The following is a 27180-nucleotide window of genomic DNA, read 5'->3' as shown; positions in this document are numbered from 1 at the left end:
ATTCTTCTTTGACGATGGTTTTGTTTTCCTTTCAAAACACTCCTCCAGTGTCGTTAGCCCTATTTTTCGATCGTTCTCCACATTTTTCTAAAATTCTCACGTGTCTTCACAAGGTCCCTCCAACTTCGGTTTCCTGACTATTTTTCTTCACTTCCTTTCTTGGCCCGAGATGAGTTCTTACAAAATGCACTACAGCACTCCAGTGGCCAGTTTTATTGCTTTAAAATGAGTTTTTGAGTGTTGTTGCATTGTAGTTTAGGTGCAACAGAACCTAGAGATGCCTCTTGTCAAAAAAACGTACAAGACGTATAAATACGTTTTCGGGACACTGAAACAATTAAAAATAGAACGTATTTATACATTTTTGGGAGCAAATGATTTAATGATGACATGAGGACGGGCGGGCAATCGCATCAGAAAATATCAGAATAATTTAAATCTCATTCATTCATCTTCCGTACTGCTTATCTTCATGATGGTTGTGGGGGTGCTGGAACTAATCTCAGCTGTGTGCAGGAGGCAGGGTACACCCACAACTATTCCCCAGCCAGTCGCAGTAATTAAAATCTGTTTTTTTCAATGTATTTAACAAGTTTATATCCACTGACTTGCACATGATAAACGTGTTGTGTGTCCCTGTAAACCAGGGGTCGGAAACCTATGGCTCCCATCCATCCATCCATCCATCCATGCATCCATCCATCCATCCATCCATCCATCCATCCATCCATCCATCCATCCATCCATCCATCCATCCATCCATCCATCCATCCATCCATCCATCCATTCATCCATCCATACATTTTCTCCCACTTATCCGAGGTCAGGTCGCGGGGGTAACAGCTTCAGAAGGAAAGCCCAGACTTCCCTCTTCCCAGCAACTTCAGCCAGCTCTTCTTGGGGGATCCCAAGACGTTCCCAGGCCAGCCGGGAGATATAGTCTCCCCAGCGTGTCGTGGGACGGCCCCGTGGCCTCCTCCCTGTGGGACATGCCCCGAACACCTCACCAGGGAGGCGCCTCAGAGGCATCCTAATCAGATGCCCGAGCCACCTCATCTGGCTCCTCTCATTGTGGAGGAGCAGAAGCTGTACTACGAGCACCTCCCGCGTGACTGAGCTTCTCACCTTATCTCTAAGGGAGAGCCTGGACACCCTGCGGAGGAAACTCATTTCGGTCGCTTATATCCGGGATCTTGTTCTTTCAGTCACGACCCACAGCTCGTGACCATAGGTGAGGGTAGGAACGTAAATCGACCGGTAAATAGAGAGCTGAGCCGAAAGGCAAAGAAAGCCCGCCCGTCTCATCAGACCATAGGACAAGTTTCCAGTAATCCATGTGCTTTGTTGACATATCTTCAGCAAACTGTTTCTTGGGCTTTCTTGTGTACCGTCTTCAGGCTTTCTCCTTGGGTGACAGCCATGCACACTAATTTGATGTAGAGTGCGGCGTATGGTCTGAGCACTGACAGGCTGACCCCCCACCTCTTCAATCTCTGCAGCAATGCTGACAGCACTCCTGTAACGAGTCACATGACATTTTGGAGGGAAAATCACAAGCAGTACTCAATTTGGACATTTAGGAATGTACGTAGTTTCTAAGGGGTGTAGGCCTACTCACTTTTGTTGCCAGGGGTTTAGATATTAATGACTATATTTTGAGTTATTTTGAGTGGGAAATAAATCAACTCTATTATTTAAGCTACACACAGACTACTTTTCATTGTGTCCAAGTGTCATTTTGTCAGTGTTGTCCCCTGAAAAGAAATACTAAATTATCTGCAGAAATGTGAGGGGTGTACTCACATTTGTGATACGTTGTATCAATGTCTGATCTTGTTTTTCTTTATCTCAGTAAAAGAAAGTGATTTAATTACAGGAACACAACAAAAATTAACATTGTTTTACTCATTAAACCAAATATATCAACAAAAATGCATATTATAACGAAGGAAATAGTGAGGACACCCTACCACCTAATACCCCCTTTTGCTGAGATAATTTCAGTGAGATGCTTTTTGCAGCCATCTTTTACATCGGTCTGAAGAAAGTTTGCCACACTCTTCAACGCAGAATACTTTCAGCTGTGAGATGTCTGAGGGGTTTCTTGCATGTACAGCCCGTTTCAAGTCACCCCGCAGCATCTCAATGGGATTAAGATCTGGGCTTTGACTCAGCCATTCCAGGACACTTCATTTCTTCCTTTTAAACCATTGGTGGATTTACTGGTATGTTTTTGGGCATTGTCATGTTGCAGGGTCCAGTTTCACTTCAGCTTTAATTTTTTTTCACAAATGATCTAAAATGTTCCTCAAGCTCCCGCTGATATGCAATAGAATTCATGGTCGGTTCTATGATGGTGAGCTGGCCAGGTCCTGCTGCAGCAAAGCATCCCCAAACCATGACACTTCCACCGCCATGCTTCACAGTTGGTATGAGGTTCTTTTCCTGGAATACTGTATTGGGTTTACGCCAAACATGTCCTCTTTTCTGGTGTCCAAATAATTCAATTTTAGAGTCACCGTCCAAAGAACATTATTCCAGAATTACTGGTCTTCGTCTACATTCACTCTGGCAAACTTCAGTCTGGCCTTCATGTTCTTCTTGGAGAGCATAGGTTTCCTCCTTGCACATCTCCCATGAAGGTTAAACTTGTGAAGTCTCTTCCTATTGTAGAGGCATGCACTTTCACATCAATAGTACCAAGAGCCTGCTGTTGGTCCCGTGATGACATTTTGGGGTTTTTGGAAACTTCTTTTAGCATCTTGCTGTCTGCTCTCGGGGTGAACTTGCTTGGACGGACAGCCAAACCTCGGCATGTTTGCAGTTGTTCAGAATATCCTCCCCTTGTAGACTATTTTCCGGACAGTGGAATGGCTGATTTTATATTCTTTTGAGATCTTTTGAAATCCCTTACCAGACTCATAAGCGTCTACAATCTTCTTTCTGAAGGCCTCAGACAGCTCCTTTGATCTTACCATGGTGTTTTCTCCCACTCTAACAGTCAGGGGCACACTAAACTAAATGTGAGGTTTAAATAAGGCGAGCATCCTTCAAACACCGGGTAATGACTTTCTAATCATGTGCACCTGATGTGATACCCCTGTGTGTGATTTTAGCCATTTAAGTGGGATTGAATGTGGGGGTGTCCTAATTTATTCCACAACAGAAATTGCATTCATTTTATGACTAAATATGTTAGAAAACACACAGGCTTCCACCGGGTGTCCTAATTTTTTCACATGACTGTATGTACAGTACATAGACACACACACACTCTGTATCGCTCTGTGGTAATCAGATTTTTAAATACAGTATGTCGGGTGTTTTGGCTCTCTAGTTCAAAAAGGTTCCCAACTCCTGCTGTAAACAGAGATTTACAGAAATACTCCTTAAAAGTGTGTTGAATCCTGTTAAATATACTGAAATACTCCTAAAAATAACTAAAAACCCCTATATGTACTGAAATAAGTCACTAATAATGTAGTAGTATATGCACGTCTGGCATCAGTGCACGTGCATGGTTCCGTTCCCACTTAATGAAAGTCATGGTGCACCCTGTTCTGTTCACCAAACAATTGCAGTATCCATCTAATCAGCCCATTTTCTACACCATTTATCCTCATCAGTGTCATGGGAGAACTCTTTTCCTAGCTTAATGGTCACCAGCAGGGAATACATTAACTAAGAACAATTCATATTTACACACATTTAGACGAGGGGTGTCAAATTGGTGGGCCGGGGACCAGATCCGGCCAGCTGCATCATTCTATTAACAAAAATAAAATAAAATAAAATCGTTCTTTTTTTTTTTTTTTTTTTTTAATGTACATTGACATGTTTTTTGCAAAAATTAAATTGATGTACAATTTCCATTGTCCAAAAAGCAGACCCTAGGGTGGGGCAGATCAACTTGCTTATTTAAATTTGGCGCCCTGAAGCGATGATTGCTCTGAGGATGGTAGGGATTGACTTATTTGAGAGGGTGGGGCTTAAAGTTTGGTTCTTGGTTCTTTGGTTAGTGCCTTATTTATTATGTGTTTATTTTTCAGGAACCCCAGTCAGCATCATGGAGTGGACATTTTAACGCGCTGTCACTGTTGAGGCCTTTTTTTCAAGCAAGCAATAAAATTGCGTGGATGAAGTTCCTGCACCATAGCTAATTTGTAGGGATGAAATTTCAATTCTTCATGGAGAATTCATCTCACAGAACAAGCAAACAACACAAGAGCAGATGCTAGTTTGCGCGCAGACCTTCGGGGAGATCTCAACAGATTGTCTGTTTTGGGGTGACCTTGCTGTTCGTGAGGGACCATGTTTTGTTTTCTTTACCTCACCCGTTTCCCTGAAGTTGTTTACCCATGAAACAATCGACTGCTAGCCAGGAACACGACCACCGGGGGCAATATTGGAATGTCTATGGAATACACATTGCTTTGCGACGATTGAGCGACCGCTTGAAAAAAATGCCTCAACAGCGAAAGCATGTTTCAACTTCGTCCACTACATAATGCTCACTGGGGTTGCTGAAAAATAAACACAAAATAAATACCACACATAAAGAACCAAACTTTAAGCCCCACCCTCTCAAAAAAGTCCAACCCTACCATCCTCAGAGCAACCAACGCTTCAGGGCACCAAATTTAAATAAGCAAGTTGCTCTGCCCCACCCTGTACTTACATTTTTTTAAAATAATTAAATCAAAAAATGAAAAATAGAGAATGTTATAGTTAAGACAAAAAAATAAGGAAATAACTAAATATTCTAGCAGATGATGTTGTTGAGTCTCAATAGCTCGCTGAGTAGACGCGTTGCTGTGTTTGGCCGCTCGTGACTCTCTTGTGACTCCCTAGTGTCTGTGCCGGAAACGCGCGCGACAAAATATAGTTTCCCTCCAGGAAGACAACATGCCCCACCCATGTTCCCTAGGTGAATTCTGTTCAGAGGTAGTGATCACTACACAGGTCCCCCCCGGAATTCACCCACACAGGACGCCAGGCGCAACCCGATTCAACGGAATGGAACGGTCGGGCTGCACAGCCGGGGCGCCAGTGGAAGACAACCGAATGGACGTTCAGGAGCACGTCCAGGATGCCAGGCGGTGGACGACTGAATGCGACAATCAGGAGGACGTCTAGGATGCCAGGCGGAGGACTACCAAGCAGGACGATCGGGAGGACGACCGGGATGCCAGGCGATGGATGACCGAGCAGGACGATCTGGTGGACGTCCAGGGCGAGGAGCGCGTCGTGCAGCACCGCCCAGGCGTGGCTGGAGAAGCGAACGCCGAGAGAGGCGGCATGCGTTGCTCAGCCGCGGTGGAGTATGAGGTCGAGACATGCGACGTGCAGTGCCACCCAGTTGAGGCTGCAGACAAGGGCAACAGGCGCGGTGGTCAGAGTTGACCGGTCATGGCCGGGGACAAGGGCAACTGGGGAAATGCACCAAGCTGACCGGTCGTAGCAGGAGCGAGGGAAACGGCAAAACCGGAGCGAAAGCGACGACATCGTTGTCCAAAAGCGGTGGATGAGAAAAAACAGCGGCGGCCCCGGCCTTCGCAGACACTGGCAGAGGAGCGACCTCGGACACTTCCGGAGGCGCCGGCACAGTAGCGACATTAGCGGCGGCAGCCAGCGGCGCTGGCAGAGGACTGACCTCAGAGATCTCTGGAGGCGCTGGAGCGAGGTCAGTGGCGGTGACCAGTGGCGCCGGCAGAGGAGCAACCTCGGAGACTTCCAGAGGCGCAGGAGCTGAAGCGACGTCAGCAGTGGCCAGAGTCACAGGCACAGCATTGACGTCGCCAGGAAGACCAAGAGCAGAAGCTGCGTCTACGAGAAAACCAGGGCCGGATGTGACGCCGTTGAGAAAACCAGGGCCGGACCATCGAGAAGGCCGGAGGCGGACGGGGCATTGTCGAGTAGGCCGGAGGCGGACGGGGCGTCGTCGAGTAGGCCGGAGGCGGGCGCATCGTCGTCGAGCAGCAGCGTCAATGTAGAGCAGCGCCGGAGCCGAGGCGAGCGAGAGTGGCGCCGGAGACGAGACAGCAACGTCGGCGTCTGGAAGCACCAGAGCGGGAGCGTGCGGTGGCCGTGCGGGCAATGGGACGGGAGGATGATTGCGAGGATCCTGTGCGGAAGCGCCAACATCGTTGGCGGAACCTCAGGCAGTAGGGCTCCCGTGGCGGGCACCCCGGGCGTCTTTGAAGTCCATAGCGCATGCGATGGTCCAAAACACCAGAGAAGGTCCGCTTTAAGCGCCCCATATTTGTCCTCATTCGGCGGAAAAGCAATGGCTCGCTGAACTCTGACCGCCGTCGAGTACCCGAGGGCGGCCACCACATGGTAGAAGCGCATGGTATCGTCGGCTGTACCGTGGGGGGCGACCTGCGCCTCCGTGTACGTGAACCACGCTGCCGCAGAAGACTCATTGAACATCGTTAGCTGGAGAAAACTAGTGTCCGCCGTTGCTTTAAAATGTCCGTAAAATGCCTCTGAGACTTCAACGAGGCAAGTCACCAGTGTAGCGGATGATGTTGTTGAGTCTCGATAGCTCGTTGAGTAGACGTGTTGCCGTGTTCGGCCGCTCGTGACTCTCTTGTGACTCCCTAGTGTCTGTGCCGGAAACGCGCGTGACAAAATATAGTTTCACCCCAGGAAGACAACATGCCCCACCCAAGTTCCCTAGGCGAATTCTGTTCAGAGGTAGTGGTCACTACAATATATTAAATATGTTCCCTTATTCACTTAAAAAAATAAATAAATAAAAAAGAAGAGTATTAACTGTTTCTCATCCATTTTAATGGAGAAGTAAAAGTGAAAAATATTTAGGGACTCAAAAAAATAAAATAAAGGGTTTTAACAATTTTGAAGTCAAAAATGTCTTTAAACGGTTGATTGACTATCAAAATAGATGACGATTGACTTGCTAACCCTCAAATAGTCAAACATGGGCTCCCTAGTTCACCTGCCATTGAACGCTCATTCATTGACCCCTCCCAGTCAAAATGGATTGAACGTCCTGTGCCGTCAATGGCAGCCAAATTAATATTATTATCCTCTGAAGGAAACCATAATTACAATGTGGTCCCAAACTAAATTTAAGAGCAGGTTTATGAATTTTGTGTATTAAAATGGGAACTTTGCAAACAGCAAGGTTGGCAATCTATTGCCGAATAAATGTCCACAGTATTCGAACCGTCCTATTTTTGTGGATAATGATGTGGTGTGTTATCACATCCGTTTCTGCATTATTTTGAATCATTCCTTTACACAATACAATTTGCATTCAGTGTGTATAATATTTTGTCCCAAAATTACCATGATACAAGCTATTTAGTCATTTAGTTGTCATTATGCAAATGACTCCTGTTTGTGTTGGTCTAAATGAGATGAATGTCATGCGTTGTTGTCGTTCAAAAGTTGACTTTTTTTAAATTAATTCTTTCCTTGAAAGATGATTTAATCATTGCATCATCTTATTTTGTTAAACATACAACAGTAAAAATGAAATGTAATCACATAAGCAAAAATATAAAAAACAGTCTTAATCAGCAGCAGACAATCATGACGCACGAAATAATGTTTTGCCGTTCATCAGTCACAAAAGTAATTTGTTATGCATTACACATTTTGCGCGCATACACACATTATCTGTGTTGTTTTGCGAACTCACCTCAGCTCACCTAAACGCAAAATTACAGTGGAACCAATGGCGAGCAGAGATTTAGCTCTGGTGACAGAAGAGCAGTGAAGCAGGCTGACGGTAAAGAGTTTTTGACAACCACACCATGCCAAAGGCGCTTCCTTCAGTTGAATGAGGAGCTGTCATAGACTGTGACCTTCATCAGTGATTCGGGATAAGGTGTCTTCCTGTCCTGTTTCTAAATCATGTTGCAAGAACCTTGCACATGCTTTACACATAAGCCAGTTCGCGTTACGCTTGTATATTACATTTACATTCATGCCATAGGCTGCATTTAAAACCGAGGATAACAAGATGCATCTATTCTGACAACCTTTCACGCTTTTACTTCATTGCACGGTTATTGATTTCTGGCTGGAACTTGACCAGTGGATAACCCACTGCTGGGTAAAATGGCTAATATTAGCTACACTGTGTTGCATAACAGGAGAGCTTTCGATTATTTTGGCACTCCAGTCTAGCAAAACACGGTCACAAAGGTGTCAAGGAATATGTTGACGTGATATGACAGTCTTTAATTTTAAAGGGGGCACTCAGTGAACATATTGGCCGCCATTGACAGCGGTAGACGTTTAATTGATTTTGAGAGTTTACCAGTCAAAACAGATTGGACGTTTAGCGCCGTCCATGGCACTGAAATATGAGCGTACAGAGCCAGTCCACTTGGTTGAAATGAATTGGACATCCATTTTTGTCAAGGCAATGAGTTAAATATAATAAAATTAAAATATACATATTTTTAAAAATTGCGTGTTAATGAAAGCCATAACCAGTAGAGGTGTGCAAAATTTCCGATTCTTAGATTATTCGCGATTCGGCAGTGGAAGATTCGAGAACGATTCACAAACATCCAAATTCCGATTATTGAAATATGCCAAGTAAAGCGGAAGTACAACACACTCAGCGCGCCGCGCGGACTTCGGGACGGAACGGAGCGGGAGTAGCTAAACATTATGCTTCTCATTAACCGGCCCCTCGGGTAATGCCAACGCTCAACTCACGGCTCTAGCTCAACTCATGCCACGAGATTAAAAAAACACAACAACATACCTGACTGCTGCCGAAAAGCTGCTACAAGTACAGCTAAGCTACATAATATTACGGTAGATATCATTTATATAGGACTAGATGGATTATAGACTCGGTAGCGGTAGCAGCACATCTGCAAAAAGCTAGATGCGGGCGTTAGTAAACGGCCGCCATCTTAAAGCAGTAAACTTCCCTGCAATGCTGTTGTAGCGAACCTTCCAAGCAAACCTAATTAACTTTTTATCTAAAATACTCCTAAATCGGTAAAATATTGACTTGAATCTATCTTTAAAATAGTTTTAAAACTTTCACATGGAATAACGGGAGCAATTTTAACAACTTTAACGGATGATTCACAACATTAAATTAATTGAATGTAGTTTAAAGCTGCTGATACAGAATGGGGACTGGAGTTTTTTTATTTAATGTTATTTTTGTATATTTGTTTACTGCTATATGTTAACTTGATACTGAAATAGTAGTTTGGTTTAGCCTGAGAGTATTTTTGAACAATTTTGGAACTAATGTACAAAACTTTATTTTATATAAAAAAAATAAAAATAAAAAAAAGGAGGGGGGTGCATCAATAATCGTTTTATAATCGAATCGGAGCCTCTGAATCGTAATCGTAATCGAATCGTTAGGTGCCCAAAGATTCCCAGCTCTAATAACCAGTGTATTTCTGTTTATATTCATTTTAATGTTGTTAATTTGTTTTTATTAACATTTTCTCAATTTGTTATTTATTCACTGAAGAAAGTATATTAAAGATGATTAATATTTAAAATATATACTGTATTTTAGACCTTTTACATTTAATCATGTAGGACAGACTTGTATACCAAATCAGTGCCTTTTAAAAATAAGCATTAACAGTCATTTTTTTCCTAGATTTAGCAGGAAACACAAAAAATTAACCATTTGATGAGGGGTTTTTTAATGTCCCATATATGTTGACACCAGATCTAGTTGTGGTTTAGTTTTTTTTTTTTTTTTTTTTTTTTTTTTTCAATTACCAAAAATGGTTACTTGCCTTGTAAAGGATTAATATAAAACACAATCTTATTGTTATTCAATGGCTTAAAAAAACACTCAAAATACGCTTAAAAATACATATATAGCACTCACTGAAACTCAAGTTTTTGAGTGTGTTGAAATCAGGTTTACTCCAACCACACTTGGCATTTTGACGACTGTCATTTTTGAGAAATCTTGTCACGTTGTCACTCTCGGCCGTCTGAAGTCCTTTCTCTCTGACTCTGTTTGCCTGTCTTCTGCCCAGTTACTGGCAAACAAGTCATGGACATTTTTTATTCTCTAGAGGTGGATATTCCACTATAGTCGGAGTTGCATTAAAGTGCCAAGCTATGGCTATACCCACGAGTGCTTTCCAAAGGATTGACACCTCGTCAGTCAGACACAATCTCTGATCGGTTGTTTTCCTGGGACGCAATGATTGCATTAAAAAAAAAAAAAAAAAAAAAAAACATAAATAAAGGCGCAAATTTATATTAGGGCACTTTCACATTAGACCAAGAGGACCATGGTCCGGTTGTAGAGCGACCTCGCAACAACACTTGTAAATGACTTGATAAAAAGGTTCAGCATTCACATTGCGCCAACCAAACTCCGATCTCCACACCAATATTCCCTTTAATTTTTCATGTGTCTAAGCAGACACGCAAGCTCCCTGAGCAAACTGACGACCACTGTGAGCAACATCAGATGTGTACGCTATGGCCACACACCAGTATCATGCCTGTTCAAAACCTTGGATCATAGCAAGTTACATGGCTTATTAAAAAACAATGAAAATACAGCAGCAATTTGCATTAGTTTTCTTTTAATATAATTGATTTGGCCCACTTAAGATGAAAAAGACCAAAGTCTCATTGTTCATGAGATGTGTACTATGTTATATGTGAGAGTGCTGCTATAACCATATGAAGAGTCCTGCTTTGGCCTGGTTAACGTCCAGTTGTAGTACAGTTGAGTTAATAAATAAAACATAATAAACAACCACAATGGGAGTATAGCAAACTCCCACATTAAAACTGTTCAGACAATAAGGACACTCAAGATTCCTATTCTCCTTGTCCAAGCAGATACATAGGACAGGTTAAAAAAAAAATCTCACTCAGTTTCACCACATGTTCTTCTATTTGCACACACTGTACTCTGACAGCCATTCCATCTTAAAAGAACCTAATTTCTTTTTTACTGTGGCCTAATGAATGTAGTATCCTTGCCCTTTCCTTTCGCCATGACAAGGGGTTAGCTTTTGCGTCTCCACTCCGCTGCACTGTTGTTGGCTAGCTAACCTGCAAGGCACCTATGGACTGCGAAGCATTATTATTATCATAATAATTGAAACCAGCAATGGAGATAAAGCACAAGAGGAATAGAAAGCAAATAGATTGAAATATGTAGATAACATAGTTATGGATATGCTGTGCTAAACAAGAGCGTTTTTAGCCCTGATTTAAAGGCGCTAACAGTTTGAGCATACTTCAGACGTTCGGGTAACTTCTTCCAGAGGTGAGGAGCATAATAACTAAATGCTGCCTCACCCTGCTTGGTTCTTGTTCTTGGAACATGCAGAAGACCTGTTCCAGACGACCTTAGGCGTCTAGATGTCTCATAGGAATCTAACAAATCAAGCATGTATTTTGGTCCAAGGCCATTAAGTGTTTTGTAGACGAGCAGTAGTATTTTATAGTCTATCCTTTGACTCACTGGAAGCCAGTGTAGCGATTTCAAAACCGATGTAATGTGGTCCAGCTTCCTTGTATTTGTGAGGACTCTGGCTGCAGCATTCTGTACTAGCTGCAGCTTTCTGACTGATTTTTTTATCAAGACCTGTAAATATACCGTTGCAGTAGTCCAATCTGCTGAAAATGAATGCATGCATAAGTTTTTCCATGTCTTGTTGAGTCAGAAGCCCCTTAATTCTGGTTATATTTTTTAGGTGGTAATAAGCGGATTTAGTGACGGACTTTAGATGGCTATCAAATTTTAGGTCTGAGTCAATATTTACGCCAAGGTTTATGACTTGATTTGTAGCTGTAAGTGACATTGTGCTAAGTTGGCTGCTTATCTTTGACCTTTGCTTTTTTGGCCCAAAAATGATCACCTCTGTCTTCTCCACGTTTAACTGGAGAAAATTCTGGCACATCCAATCATTGATTTGATGAATGCATTTACTCAGGGAGACTAAGGGACTATAATCATGTGGGGACACAGAAATGTACAGTTGTGTGTCATCTGCATAGGCATGATAGGAGATGTCATACTGTTCCATTATCTGAGCTAACGGAAGCATATAGATGTTAAATAAGAGTGGTCCAAGAATTGACCCTTGAGGGACTCCACACGTGAATTTGGTTCGTTCTGACTGATAGTTTCCAATTGACACAAAGAAATCCCTATCATGTAAATAGGATGTGAACCACTGAAGAATAGTGTCAGTATGTCAGCATGTTCACATTTACAAAACAAAGCGGACTATCTGAGAAAAACGGACCAAGCACTTCTAGTTTGAAAGTGTCAGTGCCCTAAGGACTCTTACGCTAGGTTCATACTGCATGTCTTCATGCTCGAATCTGATTTTTTCATGTTTTTCCGACTCGAGTGAGGCATTGACTTGAAGGTCTGAAAGGGACAAGTCGCATAAAAGTGGAACGTTTCAAATCCAATCTGGGACACTTTCGTATGTGGTTTAAATCCGATCTGGGCCACATTTTTCCAAAATGTTGCATGCGGTCTGAACTGTTAAGTCTCCCAAATCGGAATTCATGCAGCAATTACGTCATCAAACAGCCAGAGAGACGGTGCTATGGTAGCGGTGCAGCTGTGCGTTAGCGCCTAGCTTGCTTTGAATACTGCTTTTTAGGAAGGGTCGGACTTGACAACAGTAAAAAAAAACTAAAAAAGGGTTGAGGATAAGCCTGAGAATGATCGGTTTTCTCTCTGCTCCATATGAGCAATATTTCAAGATTGCTTACACTGCCAAGAGTCGGGGCAAACTGCCCTTAAGTGTGTGTAACATGCACGGACAGTTCGTGCATGCTATGCTTGGAAGCGTAAGTACAGCGCGCAACGCTATTCAAAATCAACAATGGGAAGTGGACAAAGGGATACCCTTGGCCAAATGTTGTTGTGCTATGCAGTTGCATTTGATACACAGAATCGGAATCTAATGTTGCGGTCAGGTTTTGCATGCTGTTCCTGAACGCACCGAGTGAAAGTTGGGAGAGGTGCAGGATATTTTCACTTTCTATGTTCTGTTGTTGTTGGCTTTGCCGCAATCTCTAAAAATAAAGGATTGAATACCTGATGAAGCTGGCCATTTCCTTGTCGTTGTTGCAGGATTAAGGAAACAAATACTAGAACCAGAGGCTCCATTTTTCAATTGTTTTTTTTCCCCTCTTTTCCCGAAAGGATAGGGTGGAGGGGATAATTTGGTTTGTGAACCAAACAGTGCTAGTGTTAAAAAGCCCATTAGGCACTAGCACTTTCACACTAGCACTGTTTGGTCTGTTTTAAACAGACCAGAGTTCTTTTTCTCAGAAAGCCGCTAGATTTCGTAAATGTGAACGCGCATCCGAACTCCAGTTCGGACCAAACAAACTAACATTGGTCCGCTCCAAAATGGTGGTCTCGGTCCACTTTTTGTGCATGCAATTGGAGCCGGGTGCGCTTTTGCTACTTTACATGCAGTGTCATAGCCTCTGATGCGACACGCAGTGCATTCTTGGAAGCGGAAGTACAGCATGCACACTATACTATCGTTGTTCCAGTATTAAACAAATGTCTACACCACAGGTTCCATTTTTCAGACGTTTTTTTTCCCCCCATTTTTTCCAGCGGTAGGAGGGGGGATAGTTCAGTTGGCGCAATTGAATGGTGAACCTTTTCAACAAGTCATTTGCAAGTGTTGCTGTTGAGGTGGCTCTCCAACCAGACCCTGGTACTCTTGGTCTAATGGTGAAATTGCCCGTAGTTTTCCCCACATTGTTTTACAAATGTATTCTTGTAACAGCTAAATTACCAAATTATGTACAGTGGGGCAAATAAGTGTTTAGTCAACCACCAATTGTGCAAGTTCTCCTTGAAAAGATTAGAGAGGCCTGTAATTGTCAACATGGGTAAACCTTAACCATGAGAGACAGAATGTGGGGGGGGAAAAAACAGAAAATCACATTGATTGATTTTTAAAGAATTTATTTTCACATAAGAGTGGAAAATAAGTACTTGGTCACCTACAAACAAGCAAGATTTCTGGCTGTCAAAGACGTCTAACTTCTTCTAACAAAGTCTAACGAGGCTCAACTCGTTACCTATATTAATGGCACCTGTTTTAATTTATTATCGGTATAAAAGACACCTGTCCACAAACTCAGTCAGTCACACTCCAAACTCCACTTTGGCCAAGACCAAAGAGCTGTCGAAGGACACCAGAGACAAAATTGTAGACCTGCACCAGGCTGGGAAGACTGAATCTGCAATAGGTAAAACGCTTGGTGTAAAGAAATCAACTGTGGGAGCAATTATTAGAAAATGGAAGACATACAAGACCACTGATAATCTCCCTCGATCTGGGGCTCCATGCAAGATCTCACCCCGTGGCGTCAAAAGGATAACAAGAACAAAGCGCAAAAATCCCAGAACCACACGGGGGGACCTAGTGAATGACCTACAGAGAGCCACAGTAACAAAGGCTACTATCAGTAACACAATGCGCCGCCAGGGACTCAAATCCTGCACTGCCAGATGTGTCCCCCTGCTGAAGCCAGTTCACTTCCATAGAAAATCTGTGGAGGGAGTTGAAAGTCAGTGTTGCCCAATGACAGCCCCAAAAGATCACTGCTCTAGAGGAGATCTACATGGAGGAATGGGCCAAAATACCCGCAGCAGTGTGTGAAAAGCTTGTGAAGAGTTACAGAAAACATTTGGCCTCCGTTATTGCCAACAAAGGGTACATAACAAAGTATTGAGATGAACGTTTGGTATTGACCAAATACTTATTTTCCACCATGATTTGCAAATAAATTCTTTAAAAATCAAAAAATGTGATTTTCTCTTTTTATTTTTTTTTCACATTCTGTCTCTCATGGTTGAGGTTTACCCATGTTGACAATTACAGGCCTCTCTAATATTTTCAAGTGGGAGAACTTGCACAATTAGTGGTTGACTAAATACTTATTTGCCCCACTGTACATAGACTTGCATTTTCTAGTTTTAAAACACACTGAGATAAAATAGACAATAAAAGGTGCATGATCTGTACAACGCTTGAGAAATGCCTATTGTCCAGCTCTTCACTATACTTCTCAACTACTTCCACAAAACCATGTTATGTACTGTATAGTGAGACATAATCACTCAATCCCAGCCAACCTCGTGAGTGAGCCAGGGTCATTGGCAGGGCACATAATAACTCACTGTCTGCCATTGACGGCAATAGATGTCCAATCCATTTGGACGTCAAATTGGACATGCCTTTATCATATCATTCATACCGCAGGTGTTCTCGTAGCATGTTAATGCCCAGGTAACTGCTTGATTTTATACATAAAGTACTTGCTTGGACTGATTACCCAGAAGGGATTTATGATGCAGGCTGTTCTCCAGCTGGCACAGGAGCAAAGTCTGTTGTTCTGGGGGCTGCGGGGCAGGTGAGCTTCTGTCGGCGTCGAGGATGGGTCGGGCCCATGATGCGAGTGGCATGTTGTTGGTGCAGCTGATGGGGAGGGGAAAGGGGTCGGCATTACCTCCGAGGCTTGCTAGCCCATCCACACTACTCCATCTGCCCTGCACTGACAAGAGGTTATGTACACTAAAAAGTCAATAATTCTGTCCAGTTATGTCAATTTGCAAGCAAAGAAATAACAAATGTGAAAAAGTACAATAGGTGATTGTGATCATTTCAGCCATTAACCACCATTATTTTTTATTGTAAAAAATTGGAAACAAGGAAGGTACTAAGGAGCACAACTAAATAGATAGATGAAGGGGAAAAAAAGTATCACGTGTTAGATACAGTATATAAATGGCAAAGTGCATTCATTCAGATGTCACGCTACACTGCGCTCCACTCATCCACGCTTGAGCACATTTGCGGTGCCATCGCATTGCAATACAACATTACATTACTGCAACCTTCCCAGCTTTTATAATCATGTTGAGTCATCCTGTTCCTATTGGATAAGGTTGAGGTTAGTATTTGGGACTTGCTAGTGGGGGAATTATAACAAACACTTTTGATGATTTGCTTGTTCAGAAAATGTAGTTGGACGGACGAGGGTTTTAAGGAGACAGAGGAAAAAGATAGAACAAGTGGAATAATAAGGTACCTTACCATAATGTCACTTACATCTACAAATCAAGTCAGAAATCTTGGTGTAATTATTGACTCAGACCTAAAATTTGATAGCCATCTAAAGCCGGCACTAAATCTGTTTATTACCACCTTAAAAATATAGCCAAAATTTAGAGGGTTCTGACTGAACATCACATGGAAAAACTTGTGCATGCATTCATTTTCAGCAAATTGGACTATTGCAACGGTATATTGACAGGTCTTGATAAAAAATCAGTCAGGAAGCTGCAGCTAGTACAGAATGCTGCAACCTGAGTACTCACAAATACAAAGAAACTGGACGACATTACACCGGTTTTGAAATCATTACACTGGCTTCCAGTGAGTCAAAGGGTAGACTATAAAATACTACTGCTCGTCTACAAAACACTTAATGGTCTTTGACCAAAATACATGCTTGATTTGTTCGAGTCCTATGAGACATCTAGACCCCTAAGATCGTCTGGAACCGGTCTCTTGTATGTTCCAAGAACAAGAACCAAGCAGGGTGAGGCAGTATTTAGTTATTATGCTCATCACCTCTGGAATAAGCTACCTGAAGGTCTGAAGTATACTCAAACTGTTAGCGCCTTTAAATCAGGGCTAAAAACGCTCTTGTTTAGCACAGCATATTCATAACTATGTTATCTACATATTTCAATCTATTTGCTTTCTATTCCTCTTGTGCTTTATCTCCATTGCTGGTTTCAATTATTATGATAATAATAATAATACATTTTATTTATAACACACTTTACATTTGAAAACCAAATCTCAAAGTGCACATTAACAAAAAAAATAAAAAACTAAGAATAAAAGAGTAAAAGCAAGAACAAACGGAAGCACACATAAAATCAGATACCAATCAGATAAAAATAAGACAGTCAAATAAAATTAGCTAGAATAAGCTTTTTTAAAAAGGTGAGTTTTTAGTCCTTTTTTAAATGCATCCACCGTCTGCGGGGCTCTAAGGTGGTCTGGGAGGGTGTTCCACAGACGGGGAGCGGCAGCTGCAAAGGTCCTGTCGCCCATAGTCTTGAGCCGAGTCCTAGGCGGGAGTAGACGGTGCTGTTGGCCTGACCGGGTTCTGCCTGAAGTATGTGATGTGAGGAGTTCGGTGAGGTAGGTGGGGGCTACAACGTGTAGACAGTGATGGGTGTGAAGGAGGAGTTTGAATTCAATACGGAGGTGAACAGGGAGCCAGTGTAGGGTGTGAAAGATGGGGGTGATGTGTTCATGTTTACGTACCCTCATCAGGACCTTGGCAGCGCTGTTTTGGACATACTGAAGCCTTTGTAGGCTCTTGCCAGGGATCCCAATGAGGAGTGCGTCACAATAGTCCAACCTGGAGGAGATAAAGGCATGGACGAGTCTCTCTGCAGCAGGACGGGAGAGAGATGGCCGGAGGTTGGCAATATTGCGGAGGTGAAAGAAGAAGGTTTTGCAAATGTAATTGATGTGATTTTCAAAGCTAAGATGGGGTCAAACCTGACTCCCAAATTAATCACAGAAGGGGAGAGGGAAAATTTGTGGCCGAAAAAGGAGACTGAGGAAATGGGGGAGGAACGGAGCTGGTGAGGAGTACCAATGTGAATAGCTTCTGTTTTGGAGCTGTTCAGCTGCAAGAAGTTTTCACTCATCCAAGCCTTTATCTCCTCCAAGCAGGAGTCAAGTTGAGAAACAGAAGAGGAGGGGGAGGACGGAGTGACCTTGAAATATAGTTGTGTGTCGTCAGCATAGCAATGGAATTGTATTCCATGCCTGCTGACGACACAACCGAGGGGTAGCATGTAAATAGTGAAGAGGGTTGGACCGAGCACAGAGCCCTGGGGTACTCCGCAGATAACAGTGTTAGGGCGGGATTTAGCATCCCCCAGGGCTACAAACTCGGTCCTTCCCGTGAGGTATGAGTTAAACCACTGAAGGGCAGTGCCAGAGATACCTACATCGTGTTGGAGGCGGTGAAGGAGGATGTGATGATCAACAGTATCAAATGCAGCAGAGAGGTCGAGAAGGATAAGGAGGATATTATTAGTAGTCGTGGTATTTTTTTTATTTTTATTGTATTCGTGATTAAATGCTATTTTTATGTAATATTTCCTGTTTCAATTGTCTTTGTTTTTACGTTCTATTGATTTAATGTGATTTTTATGATCTTCATGTGATGTAAAGCACATTGAATTGCCTTGTTCTGAATTGTGCTATATAAATGAATTTGCCTTGCCTTGCCTTGCCTAATGATATAAAAACATGATTGAATATTGCATATGTATATGCTACCTCTCTATGAGTAGTGTTGTAAGATCTCAATGAAAACTTTATAGAGGGAACACCATATAGGGAGAGAATACACGTAGTAACCAATAGGATAAGAAAGGCAGAAGGGACAGGATATTTATTAGTGTTGCACCAATACCATTTTTTGGCTCCCAATACTAATTCAGACGGAGTTTGTTTTAACACACACAGTGGGGCGGCACGTGGCAGAGTGGTTCGCACATTCGGAGATTATCCCGGGTTCAATCCCGGGCTCGGTCTGTCTGTGTGTGGAGTTTGCATGTTCTTCCCCTGCCTCCGTGGGTTTTCTCCGGGGACTCCGGTTTCCCCCCACATCCCAAAAATGGTTGTCTTATTGTGCGTGAATGGTTGTTCGTCTCCTTGGCCATGCGATTGCCTAGAAACCGATTCAGGGTGTACCCCGCCTACTAGCTCCCCCGTGACCCTCGTAGGGATAAGCCGCTCGGAAAATGAATGAATATACAGCGGTACCTCTACTTACGAAATTAATTGGTTCTGGAAGTAATTTCTTAACCTGAAAATTCTGTAAGTAGAGACACGTTTTCCATGTAAATGCCCTAATCCGTTCCAAGCCAACCAATTCAGACACACATGCATAAAAATGCATCAAAAACATGTGATAAATACATGTTACACTTATTGCACAATAAACCAAATGAGAGTTGTGCATCATGGCCATATTCTTTGGCGAGATCAACCAAACGCATGCTCAGCAATAGCCAGTGGCAGAGCAGCTATGAGTAAGATACTCTCAGTAAACTCTTGGAGCTGCGAGTAGCTGTCCATACAAGCAGGTCCCATGCTGTGCTGCATTTTTGCCTTTCGTCACCTCGAAATTTCACTCGTAACAAGAGGCAATTTTTCCCCATTTAGGCGTGTCGTTATCGTTTGTAGAGATATTCATAAGGAGAGGTACTATTAAATCACGGCATACTCACTTGACTGTAAAATATTTTTTCTTTGTTACACTGCTTACCTCATTGTCTGCCAGACAGTTCTAGATGTCCAATCCATTTCAAGTGGAAGGGTTGGCAGTGTGATATTCAAATTGGTGTAAGGGTGCACATTGGCCAGAGTAAAAAACCTTTTATTAATAATTTCACTTCATTGGCTGCCACTGACGACGAACGTTCATTTGCTGTCGACCGCCCACAATCAAATGGATTGGACGTCTAGTCGTAATTCACAGCAGAAGGATGATTAGACTACTATCATCATCTTGGGAAAGGCAACAACTGCTCCTTTCTTTACAGCAGTGTGCCGTAGCTGGTGGCCATCTTGGGTGGGGTGACTTACTGTTGGAAACTAGATCTTGGGAAATACAATATAGCACAGAATACTTCCTGACACCGATGACGTCATTTTTGTGCCGTATTGGTACCAATATTTGCATTGGTAGCGGTGCAACACAAGTATTTATGGTTTGAAAATGCTTCATTATAGCTGCACAGATGTTGAAAAATGATTGCCAACAGCGGTCAGGAGAGTAAAAGAAACAACAGTTCAGTGATACCTTGACATACGATCGCTTCGACACACAATCTTTTCGACATCCAGTGTAAAATTTGACTCACCATTTGTTTCTACATCCAACGGCATGCTCTAAATATGACGATCTATGACAGCGCCGCAGTTTCTTTGTTTTCTCGCAAGACGAACGTACTGCAGATTTTCATGTGAGAGGAATTAACATGGATTCCAACAATGTCCATGCATGTGGTGAAAAAAAAAAAGAAAAATATGCTTACCATTGACATGAAGATGGATATGATAGAAAAATATGAGTGTGGGGTGTGCATCCGTGATATGGCTCAACAATACAGCAGTAGATGGTCTATCTCGGTGGTCCTCCTCCGTTCTCCAGTCTTTACAAGTTAAGGTGGCTATTATTATTGTGGTAACATCACCAAGATCACCAAGAAATCGCCAGCTTCGTCAGGTTTCTAATCATTTATTCCATCAACTTGTGCAACACAACACGCCTAGTTTCGCCCGCAGCAAGTAAACAAAATGAAAGTAACGCTCACTCTGTCAAGTCAGCCACGCGATGCGTGGCACAAGTGCAGTGGTTCCACGACTTACAATCTCTTCGGCACACGATCTTTTCGACATCCGACGTAAAATTTGACTCGCCATTTGTGTCTACATCTGACAACATGCTCGAAATACGCCAGTTTTTGACAGCGACGCAGTTTCTTTCTTTTGCCGGAAGTCGGACGCACGGCTGATTTTTCTTGAGAGAGAAATCAACAGTAGATCCAAAAAAGTTAGTGCAGGTGGAGAAAAAAAAATAAAAGGTGACACCATTGAAATGAAGATGTGAATGATGGCAAAATATAAGCATGGTGTGTGCAGCCATGAACTGGGTCGACAACAACGTCTTTTTTTTCCTCTGTGGATCAACCGCGCTGGTCTGTAATGCAAAAAATTGATCTGATTAGTTGTTCTATCAGCGCAATTGACAAGATTTTTTCAACAAGACAGTGCACCAGGAGAGCCGTCCTGCCCGACGGGACCTTCGCCGCTGATTATGTGAGAGATTCATGGGATCACTGGAAACCAGCGTGTCTTACGGTCCTATCGGTGGAAGACAATGAGGATATTTGGCTGTTTGGCGTGACGATTGTGGGGTTCTTTCTGCTTGGCTTAGGAGGTGCCCTGCTCTAACCGAAAGTTTCCAAGACGACAGCTTTCAAGGAAATTAACAAATTGACCACGGATCAAACGGTGTGATTCAAGGCCTTGCAGGATCCCGTGGAGGCCAGGACCGAGAACTGGCTCCATGGACTCACGGTTCAGTCCGAGGACGGCTGGAGAAAAGTGGATACTATCTTGTGCCAGGTGACAGAACTGCTATGTTGTATGATATGTGTGTGTCTACTTGTAACTTGCTCTGTAATTTCTGAAGAAGAGAGACAAGTGGCGCCACGGAACAAAGTTTGCAGCGGCCCGATGCTGACTGATCGAAGGGAATTTTGTTGCATCTGTTGTCATCTTCTGAGAGCTGGTGTCGATGACAAATCTCTGAATCTGAATCTGAATCAACAGGGCCGTAGAATGTCGATCTCAGCCGGCGGTCCTCCTCCATTCGCCAGTCTTTATAAGTTAAAGTGACAATTCTTATTGTGGTACCATCACCAAATAAATCGCCAGCTTTGTCAGGTTTCTAATCATTTATTCCATTAACTCGCCTAGTGTCGGTTGCTGTTGACGCCAGGATCAAAACAAAGTAAAATAGAACCGTGCTCTCTTGCACACCGTCACGTCAGCTCCGCGGTGCGTTTAGGAACAGCAAAAAAAGTCTGCCACATTAGAACCAGATTCTTTACATTATTACAGGTATTATCCTATTATTATAAGCTAGCCAGAAGCATTTCTATTCTCTTTAGAGCCCAAAATATGCTAGATGAGAAGGCCCTCCAAACACTCTACAGTGCATTGTCTTTGCTGTATCTCATCTATTGTGAAGAAATTTGGGGGCGCACTTAAAAAGTACACCTTCATCCTCTGCTGATCCTTCAATAAAAAAAGCAATTCGGATCATCCACAACGGTCCATATAGAGCACACACAAACCACAACTCTACATCAAATCCAAGTTTTTGAAATTTTATGATTCGATACACTTTAAAACTTAGATGATGTACGAGGCCCATACAAACTGTCTTCTGTACAACTTACAAATGCGCTTCCAAGCAAGGGAATCGACTTATGATTTGAGAGGGAACAACGTGTTTACCTATGGCCATATTAGAACTACCTTAAAATCATTTTCAATTACCAACATATGCGCTCGCCTCTGGAATGCTCTTGACCCTGCACTGACCAACATAGGGTCCCTAGCAGCGTTTAAAAGAAAATATAGGGACTATATTCTTAGTCGCTACCGTGATGGACCTCCAAGTTTTGTAAAACAACCGCACGAGAGTCAAACAAAGGCGTTCTGCCAGACACACAGACACCAAACAGTCTTCCCATAACAAAAGTGAAGGAATTTAAGAGGCTAAAGATAAGGTAGTCATAACATGCCCTAATAAATAGCTCTGTCGCAAAGACAGAACATTCAACTGCTGACATACGCGAATGTTGTCCACCTTTCATTAAATCTGCAACAATGGTGTACAATGGAGTTTCTAAACTGATCGCTAAGTACACTGGACAGGTTTTTTCAACAATGCACCCATTAATAGGCAATGCACCCACTAATAGGGAACGTGAGCTGGGATAACCTACATCGAGCCATCGCCCATGTCCGGCCAACACTTTCACGTCGGGTTTCTACGGAGGATGGCTGGGGGAAATGGAGGCCCATATGTTTGACTGCGCTTCAGATTGAGGATGTTGTAGATGTTTCCTCCCTCGGCTACTCCTCCTTTAACAAATCAGACAATCTTACCCTAATCAATGAGCCAACAGCTGACTGACCGCTTTACCCATGTGTCACGTCGAATGAATGACTTTCTGGGAAGAAAAACATCACTGTACATGTACCACAATGTGAAATGCCTACTCTATTATGTAGTGATGTGTGTCCTTGGTCAAATGGGGACGGGACTCGATAAGCCCAGGCTTCTCCCATCAGCCCTTGTCTTTTCTTCGGTTTTCTTCGGGTTAATCATATCACAATGCTATGTTGTAACTGTCAATGATACCGATGATGATGACAATAAACAAACAAACAATTATTATATTATTGTTATTCAGATTTTTATACAGTGCCTTGCAAAAGTATTCGGCCCCCTTGAACCTTGCAACCTTTCGCCACATTTAAGGCTTCAAACATAAAGATATAAAATTTTAATTTTTTGTCAAGAATCAACAACAAGTGGGACACAATCGTGAAGTGGAACAAAATTTATTGGATAATTTAAACTTTTTTAACAAATAAAAAACTGAAAAGTGGGGCGTGCAATATTATTCGGCCCCCTTGCGTTAATACTTTGTAGCGCCACCTGTTGCTCCAATTACAGCTGCAAGTCGCTTGGGGTATGTTTCTATCAGTTTTGCACATCGAGAGACTGACATTCTTGCCCATTCTTCCTTGCAAAACAGCTCGAGCTCAGTGAGGTTGGATGGAGAGTGTTTGTGAACAGCAGCCTTCAGCTCTTTCCACAGATTCTCGATTGGATTCAGGTCTGGACTTTGACTTGGCCATTCTAACACCTGGATAAGTTTATTTTTGAACCATTCCATTGTAGATTTGGCTTTATGTTTTGGATCATTGTCCTGTTGGAAGATAAATCTCCGTCCCAGTCTCAGGTCTTGTGCAGATACCAACAGGTTTTCTTCCAGAATGTTCCTGTATTTGGTTGCATCCATCTTCCCGTCAATTTTAACCATCTTCCCTGTCCCTGCTGAAGAAAAGCAGGCCCAAACCATGATGCTGCCACCACCATGTTTGACAGTGGGGATGGTGTGTTCAGGGTGATGAGCTGTGTTGCCTTTACGCCAAACATATCGTTTTGCATTGTGGCCAAAAAGTTCAATTTTGGTTTCATCTGACCAGAGCACCTTCTTCCACATGTTTGGTGTGTCTCCCAGGTGGCTTGTGGCAAACTTTAAACGAGACTTTTTATGGATATCTTTGAGAAATGGCTTTCTTCTTGCCACTCTTCCATAAAGGCCAGATTTGTGCAGTGTACGACTGATTGTTGTCCTATGGACAGACTCTCCCACCTCAGCTGTAGATCTCTGCAGTTCATCCAGAGTGATCATGGGCCTCTTGGCTGCATCTCTGATCAGTTTTCTCCTTTTTTGAGAAGAAAGTTTGGAAGGACGGCCGGGTCTTGGTAGATTTGCAGTGGTCTGATGCGCCTTCCATTTCAATATGATGGCTTGCACAGTGCTCCTTGAGATGTTTAAAGCTTGGGAAATCTTTTTGTATCCAAATCCGGCTTTAAACTTCTCCACAACAGTATCTCGGACCTGCCTGGTGTGTTCCTTGGTTTTCATAATGCTCTCTGCACTTTAAACAGAACCCTGAGACTATCACAGAGCAGGTGCATTTATACGGAGACTTGGTTACACACAGGTGGATTCTATTTATCATCATCGGTCATTTAGGACAACATTGGATCATTCAGAGATCCTCGCTGAACTTCTGGAGTGAGTTTGCTGCACTGAAAGTAAGGGGGCCGAATAATATTGCACGCCCCACTTTTCGGTTTTTTATTTGTTAAAAAAGTTTAAATTATCCAATAAATGTTGTTCCACTTCACGATTGTGTCCCACTTGTTGTTGATTCTTGACAAAAAAATTAAATTTCATATCTTTATGTTTGAAGCCTGAAATGTGGCGAAAGGTTGCAAGATTCAAGGGGGCCGAATACTTTTGCAAGGCACTGTACATAATTTATTTGTTTTTCTCGTTATGATTGCTATTTGCAATCGTAACAGTAGTATTTATTAAGGATTTAGTGTAGATTTTTGGGCTGTGGAACGAGTTAATGGAATTATAATGTGTCCTTATGGGAAACTCCTGCTCAACATATAACGATTTCGACTTATAAACAAGGTCCTGGAACGAATTAACTTCGTATGTAGAGGTCCCATTGTATTATTAGAATTATTGCTATTATTATATTATCATTCCGATTTTTATTCATATTTTATTTGTTTTGCTCTTTGTAATTGATATTTGCATTAATAACATCAGTATTTGTTAAGAATTTAGTGTCGTTTCTGGACTGTGGAACGAATTAATGGAATTATAATGTATTCTTATGGGAATATCATGCTCGACATACGACCATTTCGACTTACAAACAAGGTCCTGGAACGAATTAACTTCGTATGTAGAGGTACCACTGTATTCTCAACCTTATGCAGCTTCTTACCAAAATGTGATGATCAGGAAATTTTGCTATGTAATGTAGCAGTGTCCAAATGTTCTGGATTACTCCTGTTCTGGTTTGGTGTTTACTGAATGCCTGCTGAGACAGAGACAAAGCATTTAAATTGGTTGTAAGTACGCTTGCACCTGGCAAATAAGTCTTTTTGTGCTACGCGTTACCACTATGCAGGCATTGAGAAATCATTCTCAAAACAGAAAGATATAGGCCTCTAGTAGAAACACAGAGAAACTAAACTTTTAATTATAGGTTTAGTTCGCCATTTAGGCAATCCCCTGGTTACAGTTGGACTAGTTAACTATTTAACTAATAAAATGTTTTCAATGTTCCAAACTGTCAACTCGGACCTGCAGAAAATGTTATTATTATCATTATTAATCATTATTTTTGGCACCAACATAAAAGATCCTTGAATTGTTACAAGATTAATGGAAAATTACAAAAAGTAACACAAAAATCAACAGAAAGTGACCTATGAGAGCCCTAAACCAGTAGGAAGAGTCCATAGCATATGACTTGGAAATGCCCCAAAATAATCAGGAAGTGACCCAGAAATGTTTTAATCCCCAAAATGTACAGAAAGTGACCTGTAAGTACCCGAACTATAACAAGGAAGTGACCAACAGTTAACTTATTGCCTTTAGACGATAGACATCCAATTCATTTAGACTTGAACTATTGACTGTGAATGCTCATCTTTCAGTGCCTTTGACGGCGCTAGCGGTCCAATTCCTTTTGACTGGGAGGGGCGAATGAATGAAAAATTATTCGTCCCTCCCAGTCAAAAGTCCTTGAACGTCTGGTGCTATTAATGGCAACTAATGAGTTAACAACGAAGTAACCTGAAGATGCTTTATCATTGATAGTGACCAGAAATTGCATTTTCTAGTTACAATACATTTCACTCCTTCACACTTTCAGATATGTTTTCAATTGTTTGCAACAAAACAGAACCTGGTATGAAAAATGGTGACACAAAGAAATGTAATAAAGGCAGCCAAAGCAGAGCTAATATTCCAGCCATAGGTTATTGTAGCAAATGCCCAGTCAGTAGGAGGGTATTAATATTTGCTTTCTTTTTGCTTTTCTGCAGTGACCTTCACTTTAAAACCCAATACATGCTATTTTGCTAAGTTGATTATTGGATGCCCTTTGACAGAAGCCAACTTTTTAAAATTCAGCATTAGATCAATATTAGGGGCCCCCCTGACGTTTTGACTTGGCAAAGCAGAAAAAAAAACACTGAATTAACAGCATTAAGGAATGCTGCATTCTATTGACGTGCGCCTGAATCATGCCAAGATTCCATTAAAGCTTCAGACCATTATGAATTATGCTGTAACACTGCCTCATATGTATAATAATATATGACGGTTTCAGCCTCGGGGCAGAATTACTTTGGGCGAATAGACTTAAGAGGAATGCTTGTTGTTTGTTTGTTTGTTTGATTGTCTTTTTATTGTAAAATAATTGTGGTTTCCTGTTTCTCACAACATAATATTCAGACACATTTATTAAGACTGGAATTCATAAGGAAGAAGAAATAAAATAAATATAACTAGTGTTGGACCGATACTAATATCGATCTGGCATTAAAAAAGACAAAACATGCCGATGTAATGCAATACCACAAAATGGCCGCCAGCTACGCACACCGCTGTAAAAAATAAAAATTAAATAACAAGGCTAATAATAACTAGCAAATGCCGTTTCCGGAGAAATTGTGTTGGGATGATTTGATCTGTTTTGTGACACTTCCTATTGATTTTGGCGTAGCGGTGCTGAAGACATGCATGATATGGAAAACACTTGTTTACCAAACATAGATTTGGGATACAATTTGGTCACAAGATTGGTTAAGACTAGACATTTGACGATTTCTGGTTTCAAGATATACCGTGGTATGAAAACGTAACGGTTTTAAAACCGCATATATTTTCTGTCA

The sequence above is a fragment of the Corythoichthys intestinalis genome, chromosome 12, assembly GCF_030265065.1.
Source record: "Corythoichthys intestinalis isolate RoL2023-P3 chromosome 12, ASM3026506v1, whole genome shotgun sequence".
NCBI lineage: Eukaryota > Metazoa > Chordata > Actinopteri > Syngnathiformes > Syngnathidae > Corythoichthys > Corythoichthys intestinalis.
Note: the sequence above shows the minus strand (reverse complement) of the source record.